Below are 13,879 nucleotides of genomic sequence, written 5' to 3'. Positions count from 1 at the left end.
CTCCTAACAATCCAGAATCTAAAATATGTGCTTTGTGCATCACTGCATACTCATTTGACAGAAACTTTGATAACATGCTTTGGTTTGCTATGGATGACTGAAATTCTGAAGAAACTGTGTGCTGCAACAAGCTCACAGGAATGTACAATTTATGGTGAGATTTGACAACTGCTCTGTACTTGTCTGAGCGCTTTTATAGCACAGAGGATATCAGCATAGTGAAAATTAGTGGTAAAATGCCTGCTGATTTTAATAAAATCCAGCTCATACAAATGATGGATACATGGAATCTCCAACCCTCAGTAGGTACCAACCCCTCTAGGCACTGTCATTTCCTAGTATTCTCTGCACTTCCACCTGTAAAAGCCCCATAAAATGAAGTGTTTATATTTTACTTTTCATAAATTATGCCTTCACCAGTCCAGCTACTCGAGTCTACATTAATTCAGCCCTGTATTTATGTAGCAGATGGTTAAATGGAACTGACCTTCTCAGTCTGCCTAATGCCTCCCCTTAAGCCAGAGGTTCATTTATGACTGTCCAGTATCACATCCTTTACTATCAAGCAGACTGAATAGAGGCACGCCTCTCTAAAGGACAGAGAAGTAGTAAAACATCTCAGTAAGTGAAAGAAGTTTCTGTGAACTTCCAGAGAATAGGAGACATTTTGTATCCTTTCAAATTACTAATGTTGCTATTTATAGAAGCTACCTTGATGTTAAAGAGTTTTCAAGGCTGATACAGTCTGGTCTGGCAGAAGGATATGCACGTTATGCAGAACTTGGAATCTGGCCCTATGTTACAATGAAGCTGGAATGAGTTGAAGCTTCATAATTTATACTTAACAGAACAATGACAGTTAGTAATATTAAAAAAGAAAAAAATTCTTAAAAGAATGTTAGCTTCTATAAACCACCTAAAAAGCAAAATTCTAGCAAAATCGTAGCTATCTCCATGCTACCTCTGCATCTCTTATTCTCCCTGCCTAACATAAATAACATTAAATACAAAATACCTGGCTGAATGGAGCAGTATTTCCTTTTTGCAATGATTGTCCAGTGCTAAAGCTGAATATGAAACATTTCATTACTTTAATACTCACTTTAGGTTTCAAAAACCACTGCATTTAAAATAAACCTTTGGTGAAAGCTTTATTCCATGTCTCAGCAGTAACAAAGTCTATTACAATAACATGCATGAGATCTAGAGATTCAGTACAAAGATGAGTGTATCTTTTATATCCACAGCAGGGAGATAGCTATTTCCTCTCCTGTCAGGGTGATTTACTCAATAAATGGAGACAATATAAATTTTAAAATGCACTGTTTGGGTTTTTTTCTGCATCTCAAGAAACAGCAGAAATTTTAGGAAATTAAGAAAAGGACTCCATCATAGATATTGTACCACTAGGCATTTTGGAAAAAACTGAATCTCTGGGGATAAAAAAGTATTGCAAAACCTTTTATACTTTGGGTGGTTAAATCAAGAAACTCTGTCCTCTCTGTTCCACATGGTTTTGTGTTCCTAATCCAGTCTTTTTTTCTTTATCTATTTTCCTTGTACAGAGAAGTTCATTAAATGTTCTGTATAGACAAGTATTGACATGGCTTATATCCAAAGACAAACTAAATCTACTTTTGGTACATTAGTTAGCAGAAGAAAATTATCTACAGGGAATTTTAAAGGCTGAACTTGAAGTTTAAGTAGAAGGGGTTTGAAAGCCTGAAGTACTAGGTAAAAAGAAGGAAAAGACAGACAAGATTAAAAAAGAATCAGATCATTCTCTGTATTATGCTTTTTCATAAGCCATAGTGAACAGTACTAGCAGTGCCAGCAGTAGAAAAGTGTCTATCTATAAGGGTTGACACTCTCTTCCATGAGCTCAGAGACAAAATTTTTGGTTTTCATTCCCATCTGATACCTCAATTTCTCACTCTCTTGAGTTTATTTTCCTAAATTATGACAAGAAAAGTGGAAGTAGCATGAAATCTTAAATTTTCCATAGAAAGTTCGGTCGTCTTAGTTTCAGGAAACGCAATTACAGCAGGAAAGGAACAGAAGAGAAAGAAATGGAGTTTAGCCTCTGCCAGCTTTACTGAGCCAAGAGAGCTGTGGCGACTCATACTGACACTGTGAATGCTTCCAGGTTTCACTGTAAAATTTTGCAGCAATACTGCAAAACAGCAAACAGTGTAAGGAGAGGTTGCAGTAACTACATGCTCTCCAACAAAGTTTTGTTCTATGGTATAAAACCAGGAAATCTAGCAAAGCAGAACTCACATAAGAGACATGATCTCTAACTCTCACTTCATTGTTTGCATCTTCTGAATTGGATGTTTTTAAAAAGAAACTTTGACAGCATCAGGAAAAACGACACTGCAGTGAAATCCATAACACAGGCTGTGAGCAGATGTCATGACAAGATGAGAACAAAGCCTTGCAACAAAGGGAAGTGACCACACACAGGGATAGCTTGTGAGGACGGAGCAAGCATCACTAAGAACAAAGAACAATAAAACCATAAAATTATCCTATTTTCTCATCCAAATTTCTCAACAGCTTCATTCAAAGCCCCTCCTAATAAGCTGGTAGTTAGGAACATTTTAATTATACAATTTAAGATGAAGGCAATCATGATAATAAGAATCACATGGTCAAGCTTAGATGACATAGATTCCATCAATATGGGATGTATTTACCTGCTGATTTTAAACAGAGCTCTTTTCCCATTACCCTGAACCAATATGGATTTAAGATCTCTATAATCATGTTTAGCAAAGCACTGTGTTCAAAGTAATAAAAGCAGTTATTCAATAGGGCTTACAAGGCATAGGAAGTCACATCTGGCTGACTTTTTTGTTTTTTGGTGTTTAGCTCAACTTTATAGACCTATTCATAAGCACATTTAAATGTGCATTCTTTACACTGCTGGAATGCCCAACATATGTCCTCAATTCTCCCCTCTCTTCATATATATGTATCTCATAGTCTATGCTCCATGTTTCTACAAAGATAAATAGGTACATGAATTCAGTTATCTTCCATCAGCTGTATTTATTCATGGTCATCAAAAAAGAGGTGTCTAATCCCTGCATCTGACAGAACAGTACTCTTCTTCCATTATCATTTATTAATTCACACAGGCAATGAACACGTGTTCACATACTGAGCTTAGGCATGATCCTATAAGTTATAAACACATCCTGGGGAGCCATTAGAAGGAAATCAGGAAGGTGCATTACCCAATAAAGTGAGAACAATCATAATACCATATACTTTAGTCACTTCAAAGAAACAGATGTATTTCCCCAGACTCCTTTTGTAAAATCCCAATAATCCAAATAAGTTATCTGTGAAATAAACCTCTATCTAAATTAGTCCATAACCTTCAAGTCTTTCTCCTGCCAAAATTTCCCAAGTCTTTAACATGACTACGTCTCTCTCATAAACCAATTCCTCAAGAAACATACCACAGAGAAAAAGTACAATTTCCTCTTTATTTACTTTAGGTTTAGAAAAAACATCACAGGAATGTCCCAATCCCATTCTACTTCAGCAACTGCTAAATTACTGGTACCATATTGTGAAGTTGCTCAAGTTTAAAAGGGATGTTTCAGAGACCTAACTGATAAATTACAAAATCAGAAAAAATTATGAAAACATCCTACCCTAAAAATAAAAGTCAACAGTCAAGGGATTAAAAGCAGTAGAATCACCCTTGACTCAAGAGAAAATTTATAATAAATGCATAAAATGCATTCAATACTCCGTTCAATTTGTAAGGGTTACATTAATTGGTCCTTCTTTCAATTCACATTTTCTGAATAATTTCCAGAATTTCTTCACTTTTAATGCTTATTAGGAGATGAATAAATTAATTCCTGGTCTTCGGTATTATTATCCCACTTTTTTCCCCATAATTTCACAAAAAAAGTACCAGTTCTTTATTTTAGATTCTAAATCACCTACTTGATTTTCTCCAGACTCCTTAGCATTTTCTTTTTACAATATTCAGGTACTTGTTGGCACAAACAGAAGAAAAAAATTTCAAAACTGAAGGTATGAGAATTCATAGCCATAAAATGGTAAATTCACACACACAAATATGTTCTAGAAACACTTGAAAATTTATCCAATGATTAAAATAAAGCCCTACTATTTTGCTTAACCAAACAGGCACAATTAAATATCACAGCATAATTTTTTTTAAATTGCAGTCCTTTGAGATAAAAGCTGAGAAGACATTTTGGTAAATAAACATGGACACCATTACGAAATTATGATCTATTAGTGATATTGCACAAACAGGAAAAAAGGCCAAACTAATCACATAAATTATTCGTTGTACAACTTACAGACACAGCTATCCAGGAATTTCACCTTACTAAGTTTTAGGTAAACTAAAATATCTGGTTTTAGCATTTCTGTGTAATTCCATGTAATGCTATGACTCACAAAACTTCATAACTTTAAAAGTAGTCACCACTACTAAAAAGGGAGAATTTGCTAGCAGTTAGCACCCCAAAATTATTAAGATAACAGGGAGCAAACCCACTAATAATTTAGCAAATAATATATTTCTAAATGTCAACATTTACATGCTATCCATTTCACTTTAAAAAAGTGACATGGAGGCAAAAGAAATGTCTGTCTTTACTTAAGAAGTCTCTGCAGCAAGTCGGTACATGAATTGGTTTCCTTTGGACCTTAAAAGTTCATTTGTTTCATATATGAGTCTGGAGGTTCACAAAAGAAATAAAAAGACATCCACATAGATCCATTTCAAAAAAACAGGCCACTTTTCAATTACCTGAAAGGCTTTTTGAGGCACTGAGCAAGTGCCTACCATGCACACATAGTTACCAATCCAACATATGACTGTTCACAGGTGGGGCACACAGCTGCCAGAGCAGATCTCCCTGTGCGTGGGCAGGGTGTGTGCAGGATGGCACAGCTCACACCTCCCGCTCCATCTCGCGTGCCCAGCAACAGACTCACTCTGCCAGGGCTGACAAGCTGAGAATGGGGGTGAAAACAGGGGAGGATGCTTTCTTGCATGTAAATTCTTTGTTTTAAAAGTGGCACATCATTATTTCTGGTTAATCTGATTTTTTCCTGCTTTAAAATGTCACTGTGGTCCATCAGCTTACCTGCTTTTCAGCACTGGCTCTGCACATCCCCGGTCTTCAGCTCTGGGCATTACAGGCTGGGTGAGAAGGAGGAGACAGCAGTGTCATATAACCTGCATTTAGGTGAACCCCTAATCACAGACTTCCATTCAGAGATGAATTTTTATATAAGAATGCAAGTCCTCAGATCTTCTCCATAAACACAGGAGAATTACTTTGATGGGGCAACAAAAACTTTGTATCAGCTAAAGTCCTGTCCTGTAACTCCTACAGGGTTTATAGGATTAAATTCATAGTGTCTTTTTAAAGTCTCACTGCCGTATAATTCCTTACTTTTAAGCCTCTTTTTCACCATCTTTCGGTCACAGAAGTTCCCTCAAACCATGCAAATACATTTTTGAAACACGGATTAGGTCTCTCATGTTTAATAAAATGTCTACTTAAATTATTTCTCAGCTTTGTTATCGCTGAATATTGTGAAGGCTTCCAATGAACTGAACATATCTCTATTCTGTTCAAACAAATCCACTCCAATGTTAACATTTTAAGGATTTATGTAGAATATAACCAATACACATATTGCTCTCGCAAACTTTGTTCCACAGTAGCAAAGCGAAACAGGACCTTTTGATATATTCCCTGCTGCATTGCAAATCAGAAACATACTTCAGTTCCTTCACTGTGTTTTGCGTAATATTATCCATAACACTTTCACTGCTTAATTTTCAGGATTACTACAGTCAGGCCTTACTGCAATCTAGAATAAACCTGCTTCATAGGACAACTTCTCTGCCTATAGAAAGAGCTGAATAACTCAAAGGACTCTGAGCCCCATTTTCATTCCTAAACTTGAATCACAAATTTGCAAACAATTTCCTGAGCAAGTTACTTTATAAACCTTTATAATTTGATTAAACCTGATGAAATGGGGCTCACTGTGCTGGCAACCAGGCAAAGGCCCTTGTGTGCCAGCAGCTGCTCCAGCCCCAGCACTTGGCTGGGCTCCAAGGAAGGCACCACCTCCCGTTGGAGCACTTGCCTTCCTGGTAGTGGCCAGAGAGGTGACAGGCAGAGCTCACACCAGTTTGGTTGGAAATGCTGTGGAGGATGCAGAGGTTGCTCCATCACAGACAAAAGCTGAACTTCCCCTGGGAGCAGCTCAGCACTGGGGAGCTGCCTGAACTCAAGGCAATGCCATCAAGACTAAAATATCTCCTTCCCACCCCCCTCTGTGTGTGTGCTGTGCTAACAGCCTTTCAAATTATCCCTGCGTTTGGTTCCAAATTCACTTTTGACAGCCAGGCCACTCACATGTTGTATTTAGTCAGCACAGAACCACGGCATTAAGTGATTTCTAGTTAACATCCTAGTTTTAGTTTTATATCCAGTTCTGTCGTCAGAGAGATCTTGCATTCTAATCAACCTGCTTTGATGGGATTTTATTTTAAATTCAGGAATATATTCTTATTTGCTTTTACAAACATTTTCCACTTTTTCTGCCTACAGAGTCTGTATTTTGAGCCTTAAATACTTAACTATGATCCTATTAGAACAAACAAATCTATAATCATTTACAGACTGGTTAAAAAATAAAACACCTTGCAGTTCCACACTGCTTAAACCTGTGTACAGTTACACATCTTCTCTCTGTCTGTCAAAAAATTGATTTTCGGGGCTTTGCCATGAGCCTTTGCAGTCCTTAAGACAAATGGATTGTATTATTGAATCCAGCCCTCAGGAATCTTACTTCAAAATAAATCAAAACCAGAACCATTCTTTCCTGCGGTGGCACTAAAAACTTACGTAGAAAAATAATTAACAGCTTCACAAAACCAAAATAAAGTCTAAATTCTATATTACTAAAACAGTGTATAGAACACTAATAGCATAATTAAAAGGGAAATGCAGATAACAGAAAAATACTAATAACCCACTGTACAAGGACAGTCATCTCCAAGTAGATAAATTAACAATAAATTATTGTGCAAAGTCGTCATTTAATATGTAGCTGTCAACTGCTTAAGTTTCATTTTGTCCAAGGTCTGGAAAATGAGATCAAGATCAGTTTCTGACAATTAATTCAGAGAAAACTTTTGAAATAATCACAGATTTTCTGAAAAGTGAGCATTTCCTAGGAGCGCATTAAAATCCTAGTCAGAAAAAAAGACATCAATTTCAAATACAAAATAAGGAGACACATCATTCAGCCATAACAAACCATCTGTATTTATATACTTATAGGAAGGTCTCTCTATAGGTACATAGATAGACAAATATGTTATACAAGTCATAACCCATGGATTGAGTCACTCATGTTGTTCTCCCACACATACCTGTGGGTAATTAATATACATGAGATAATCCTTTACTCCTTTAAACTCGTGCAGTTTACAGGCTGGAGTTGGTACAGCTGATTCTTCCCTCCCTTGTGTTACCAATCTACTACTGTGCAAAGCAGTAACCTGTTAGAGGAAACCTGAGGCTGCTGACACTTCAGGAGCTGACATTTCTGAGGATCCCCTCCAGCACCACCACCTGTGGCTGGGCCCTGATCTCCTGCCCCACCTCTTGAACACATTAAAGCTGTTTGCACTGATGTGTTCCAGGTGGCTGTGGTCCTCCCACGAGGGCATAAATGGAGACTATAACTCATCATATACAAACCACTCTGCTCCCCTGCCCGAGCCCCATGACCAATATAATGTTTACTAGCAACTGCAAGAGGCAGCTGCATCAATTTCTGCCTGCCAGGGGAATCCTGTTGGGGACATGAATCTGAGCACTTGTAGGAAAAGACATAAACATTAGCACAGAAAGGAGAGACAAAATGGGCATACTTGGTATTATGAGTTGATTTTAGATTTTTCCTCATATCACTGACAGTGTTCTGGGTTGCTCTTAGTGCATAAAGAATATACTGTTCAGTTTCCTCTGCAGAATGCATCTGAAAGAATGTAAGAGCTTTTCCTGAAAACTGCAGCTTTAACCCATGATATCCTCTATTTCTAATGTATAGGAAGACATGACCGGTTTTGTTGTTGTTGCTTCACATGTCCTCACAAATTCACATTGATTTCAACTAACAATGACCAACAAATCAGTTCAGGACCCTAACCTGACCTATGAGCCTGCCAGATTTGGCAGCTGGGTGGAGGGGTCAGCTAAGAAAGCCAGTGAAAGACAGAGATTTTGCTTGCATTGAGCAGGGTTTCCTAGCAAAACTGCTCTTCATGGAAAATATAACTATCATGGTTTGGCCTGTCTATCAGCCTGGGAATGAACATGGCTCTGAGCATAGAAAGGTTGGCCCTCCACAGCTTCAGCTATTCACATTTGTCTCTAAATTCAGTTTTAACTCGAATCTCTGAGAGTCCTGAGTTGTTTTAGCCATGTAAGATCAGATTTCCTGCCTCTATTGTAAATGACATTGCATTTTCATCCAAGCAGGTGTCCCTGAGCTCCTCTTGACCCAATCAATTAGAGGACTTACTTTTCTTGTGGCCAAGCTACAAGAAAAAGCTACTTTTTCCTTTGATCCATTTAACCAGGCTACATTAGCTCTCTGTGAGGTGAAAAGTAGAGCCATAGCTGGGGGCATTTATTTGCTCTATGACTTTCTGAAAGGAATTAAGTTGCTCATGTAAAACTATACTTCTCTAGCATACATTCAGAAAGGCCCACACAGCTTCTGAGAGTGCAGGAGAGAGCAATCGGAGCCAGGGGGTTCCATGTTCCACTTCTTGCACATGCAACACCTGGGTCAATGCTCCACACCCACCCACTCACTGAAAGGTTCCACAGTGTGGTATTAATGGTAGCTGCTTATGCAGAGGTGAGTCTGTCCAGTTTTTCCTCTGGAAAACATTCACTTTTGCAGAAATATTACTGATATTCAAAACTAGATTTATTTTCCTACATGAAACTAAACACATGAGGAAGCATGCCTTTCTATTGAGAATCAGCATTCATCCCTGTAACTTTTGGTACACCGCCAATTCATCTGTACACCTCTGTTTGTTTCACTGTAAGTTATACCTTAGACCAAATTCCCTGGATTTCTGAGATTGGCACAAAATCCTTGTTGCACCACTGCCCTCATTTGCTATACCTCACACATGCCCAGAGCATTATCTGTGCCACCATACCAAGCACTGCTGCTGAGAGGCTGTCCAAGCCTTCCTCACTTTATCATAAGGCCAGTCTTCACTGCCCCCATGCAGCATCTATCCCACTAAACTGAAAATTCAGTAATAGTCCAAGATTCAGCTCTGAGCCAGGACAGGCAAGTCTAGTGGATTTAAGAAACCAGTCTCTTCTTTGGATTGCCTGATAAATCACAAATGCTGCTAGGGCTCTGTACTTCTGGATTAAAAAAGGTAATAGATATCCTGCAAGCTGGTCTTTAAAGCATACATGTAGGTGACTTTTCACACTTGGACTGGGTGTTGGAATCTGAGGATATAATCTTCTATTTTATTCCATGTGTAAGATCAGAGAATACCATAGTATGAACAGAAAAAGCTAAGATAGGAAAAGGTCAAGTCTTGCTTGCACATCTAATGCAGATGAATATGTGTACTGACTTGTGCAAACCTCAACCCTCTTCATTCATATTTAAAATAACAATGATGATAAAGTCACTGTTCCAGTATTTTATTATGAAATTTTATTATCTTCAGCCCATATCTGTGTTCAAAAATGAAATGTTCTTACAAAAATTATTTTATTTCTTTCAACTAATTTTTTAACTTCTTTCTAGTAAAATTAAGTCCAACACTTTTACTTTTGTCATTAGACAAAAACTACTTTCCTCTTTTGTGAGAAGCTATACCAGATCTCAAATTCTGTAATAAGCTGTACTGAGATGGTGAAAACACAATGAAGAAACAGGCCCAAAATTCAACACTAGTGACTCCAATCTGTAAAATTCATGAGCACTCAAAGTTTCCCATTTCAGATCAATGCAGAAATTATGCTTTAATTTTATTGCGACTTTCACTATGTTCCCAGAAGCACTCAGAGCTGTAATTTGCCATTTTAATCTAAATGAAAGGAGTACATTTTGCTCTCACTTAACCACATAACCTCACTGACTTCGGTGAAACAAGATGCATGAGACCAAATCAAGCCTAAGTGCAATTATAGTGTGTATACAGAATGCTGTATGTGCTATTTACAATACAATGACATTTTGAAGTGAGAGGTAAGACTGATCCTATCACATTAGAGCAAAAAGATAAATTTTGTCAATGGAGCAGTGATAGTATATGATGTGTTACTGCATTCTGCTTTACTGTTTTTCATTTGTTAGCATTTCCATTTGGTATGGACAAAACTATCAAGTTAATAAAAAATAATAACATACCATAGTGCTGTGCTGCAAGGTTAAAAGACAGCTACAGCATGTTAAGGTTCTCCTGTTTAATTTAAATCAGTAAATGGAAAAGGAAATCTTACAAACTTTGTAGAAATACTTTCTATATAGAGAGAACATATAAAGGCATGCTATAAAATAAAACTATAATAAAACTAATAAAACTAAAAAGGCACGCTATAAGAATAAAACAGTGTTTCAAAGCAAATATTAGAATATTAAATAATGAACACAGTTTAGGCTTGCTGCTACATCCAGTGAAAGAATGTAACTGCTCCAAGCTCTTCAGGCATTCTTTAGAGGTTGAATTTTCACATCCCTGCACCCATGTCCTGAAGAGCTGCTCAGCAGCCATTTCGTCTCCTCCTCACCAGTCCTCAGTCCTGTTCTGAGAGCCTTGACACTACCTTGACAGCATATCATGGTTCACATTCATATCAAAGCATTCATGATACAATGGCTTCCTAAAATCACCCAGAATTCAAAAGTTCCATCTTTACAAAGTTCCCAGCTGCCAGACCATACTGTAAATGTATAAAAGTATCCACATAGGCATTTTGCTTTACAACTTGGCTACAGAAAATTACAGTAATTATTTATAATGAAGTCCCTGTCAGGCTTCAGTGATAGGAAATCTGAAAAAAAGACACTCAAAGGGAACATTCCTCTTCCTTCCCCACACAGACATCTATTTTCTGGTGCTTTCCAACAAGGACAGAGCCTGAGAGTGAGGATAAACAAGAAGTAGCTGTTCCACCCACCACGCTTCGCAGTCACTGCACGGTGAAGATCCCTTTGGGAACCAAGTTTTAGGAGGGGCTCAAAGCAAAGGTAACTTCTGCTCTGTGAGCACAGCAGCGGTGCAGAGGACAACTGCAGACTTGACAGCTCCTGCTGCTGCAGCATGCGAAAGGCAAGTACTGTAATTGGGGATCTACAGCTTTGGGGGATGTGTCCTTTGCTACATTCCTGATGCAAATCCACGTGGAGATTTAGATTACTTTGTTCCTTCCCCTATGCTTTCTATTAAACCATGTTTGCAAAGGATTAAAACCGGCTGATAAGTAAAGCTCCAATGATAATGGGAAACAAACATTCAAAGTGCTTTAGATAATATATGCAGAATTTAGACCCACTTTCCTCAAGCAGAATGAGAGGAATAAAGCAGGTCAGAGTAAGGACAAGTCAACTTGCAGACATAACCTCCATCAGATTAAGGCAAAACAGTATTTTTCTGGCAAAATTTCAGCTCTCCCTGTCCGTTGCCTGTGCTGGAGCCACATGGTTGTGGTTTGACCTCTGGAAACAGAAGTCCAGATCTGTCTGAGAAAAACTAAGCATACACCACAGCTGCCACAAGTCTCCAATTTTGCAGCCTTCACCAAAAAACAAGCATAGTTTTATATTCCGAAATGCAGCAACACTTTCTTACCGGCAAGTTAGAAAGTGAAAGCAAGCTACTATATAGCAATACCCTCCTATCTCTCCACCCTGCAAAATTGCCTGGCCATGAAGAAAGCACCAAAGATTCTAAAAATATGAACACTTTAAAACTATGAAAAGTTACATCTCAAGCCTGGACTTTAAATAATGTTGTATGCTGAAATGTCATTATTTCTTTATCAGAAGGTTTAAAAGAAACAGGTACCGAGTGGCTTAATGGCTTAAGGAAGAGCATTTGGTGAGGATTGCTCATGGAATTTTGCTCCAGCACAGTTCTGATTGGCTTGAGGTGCAAAAACAGGTTGCAATTTGATAAAGTAGGTTTCCAATTTTGGTAAAAGGAATGTTGTTCTATCCCCCCTTGAAAGAGATAGCAAACATCACCAGCACAGTTGTGAAAAGAGTAGAATTACCTGGCATTGTCCTTCCAAAATTCATGATCAAATTGTAAAAGTGATCAAAAAACTGTAGGAGGAGGAAATGCCAGTCAATTCGCTCACTACAGCCGACTGCAAATGCATGGTAAATTACATTTGCTGATATTTTCCCAGACTAGCTTTAAAATCCTGAAATGATTGGATGTAATCTATTACTGGAATAACAACATGAGCATCATTAGAGAAGTGTATTTAAGAAAACTGAAAGGTTTAAATAGCACAGCTACTGCCTAGAATTTGTACTACTTTATTTGGCAGTCTGTGTGCAGATTTGTCACTTGTACAGCTGTCCCTAATAGGGTCATTTCTATAACAAACGTATGGTGCCTTATGCTTGAGGATGGTATGAAGTTTGCTTTGCAACAGCACTCCAAAAACATTACACATTAGAAAATCACTGAGCTGAGTGATTTACTTGCTATGTGAGATGATTGGATAGTCTGCTCTGAAAAGCTCAATTTCACTTCTATTGATATGCCTTGGCTTTCAAAGTACTTAATCTTATTTCTAGTATGGAAGATGCATCATCTGGTTTGTCATTAATGTTCTGGAGAGGGTAGAACTTCTTTTCTCTTTAATCATCATCATAAAGTTCACAAAATCATTTGTTTCAAACTACCTTAACTTTGGGATTCTAAACTAAAACTTGATGACAGAAATGTCAGCACTCTGTTTAGACTGGGAACAGTCTAAACTGAACAGTCTAAATCTGAACTCAAGGGAATATTGAATAGACATCCTATTACACCTGTCCTATGTGGAAGTTCATCAAATTAGTAGCAAATAGCAATTAAAAACACTCTGACTTTTAGCTGGTGACACATTTCCCCTTAGCCCCCTGGCAGCAGCAGAACATTCAGTGCTTAACTTCACAGGCTGGATGAGCAGGAGAACAAAGAATACAAAGAGAACTTTTAGATCAAAATAGAAAATTTGAAATAATATGCTCAAAAATAAGTACTGGAGACATATTTGCATTAATAGGCATTTATGGACAATTATTTCTACTACTTATGTCCCGTACTACCTGCTGGCATCTTATTAAATCAGATCCTATTAAATCAAGTTATATCCCTGAATTTAAAAGCTCACAGTCCAATAAAAAAAAAAAAAAAAAAACCAAAACAAAGCCAAGCAAAGCAAATTACATAAAACTATAAGTAGAGAGGAAAATATGCAAAGTAGAAGGATAATGGAAGCTAATTAATGTAGTTTCTAAGTAAGACTGAGTTTGTAGGCAGAGGTAGCACTGTTTGTAAGATGATATTATATAGCAGACAAAAGAACAGACAGGGTTTTAGGTATGAAACACCAGCAAGGTCTGAAAAAGAAACAACAGACGTCAGCCTAAGGGCAGCTTGCAAACAAATCTCCATGCTTAAATTAATTATGGTAATCATTTATTAAATTTGAAAGAAAAAGCACCTTTGGAGAAGGGAGTGCTAGCAAAAAGGGAGATGATTAGGTCCTGTGGGATAAGCTTGACAGATAACCAA

General features: G+C 37.6%; 1 protein-coding gene across 5 annotated transcripts in view; it reads left to right on the top strand.

Annotated features, from left to right (window-relative positions):
• Positions 1–13,879, top strand: part of B3GALT1 (beta-1,3-galactosyltransferase 1) — a 184,432-nt gene that overhangs the window by 146,663 nt on the left and 23,890 nt on the right. The window contains exon 5 of one of the 5 annotated variants that reach the window (XR_007632000.1): positions 11,188–11,413. The exons of the other annotated variants lie outside the window; for them this stretch is intronic. The gene's annotated coding sequence lies outside the window, so the exon portion shown is untranslated. Of the gene's footprint in view, positions 1–11,187; positions 11,414–13,879 lie in introns of those variants that run through there. 5 annotated transcript variants of the gene reach the window in all.

Source organism: Myiozetetes cayanensis, unplaced genomic scaffold (assembly GCF_022539395.1).
Source record: "Myiozetetes cayanensis isolate MyiCay16 unplaced genomic scaffold, myiCay2020 scf9, whole genome shotgun sequence".
NCBI classification, from domain to species: Eukaryota; Metazoa; Chordata; class Aves; order Passeriformes; family Tyrannidae; genus Myiozetetes; species Myiozetetes cayanensis.
This window is presented reverse-complemented; position numbering and strand designations above follow the sequence as displayed.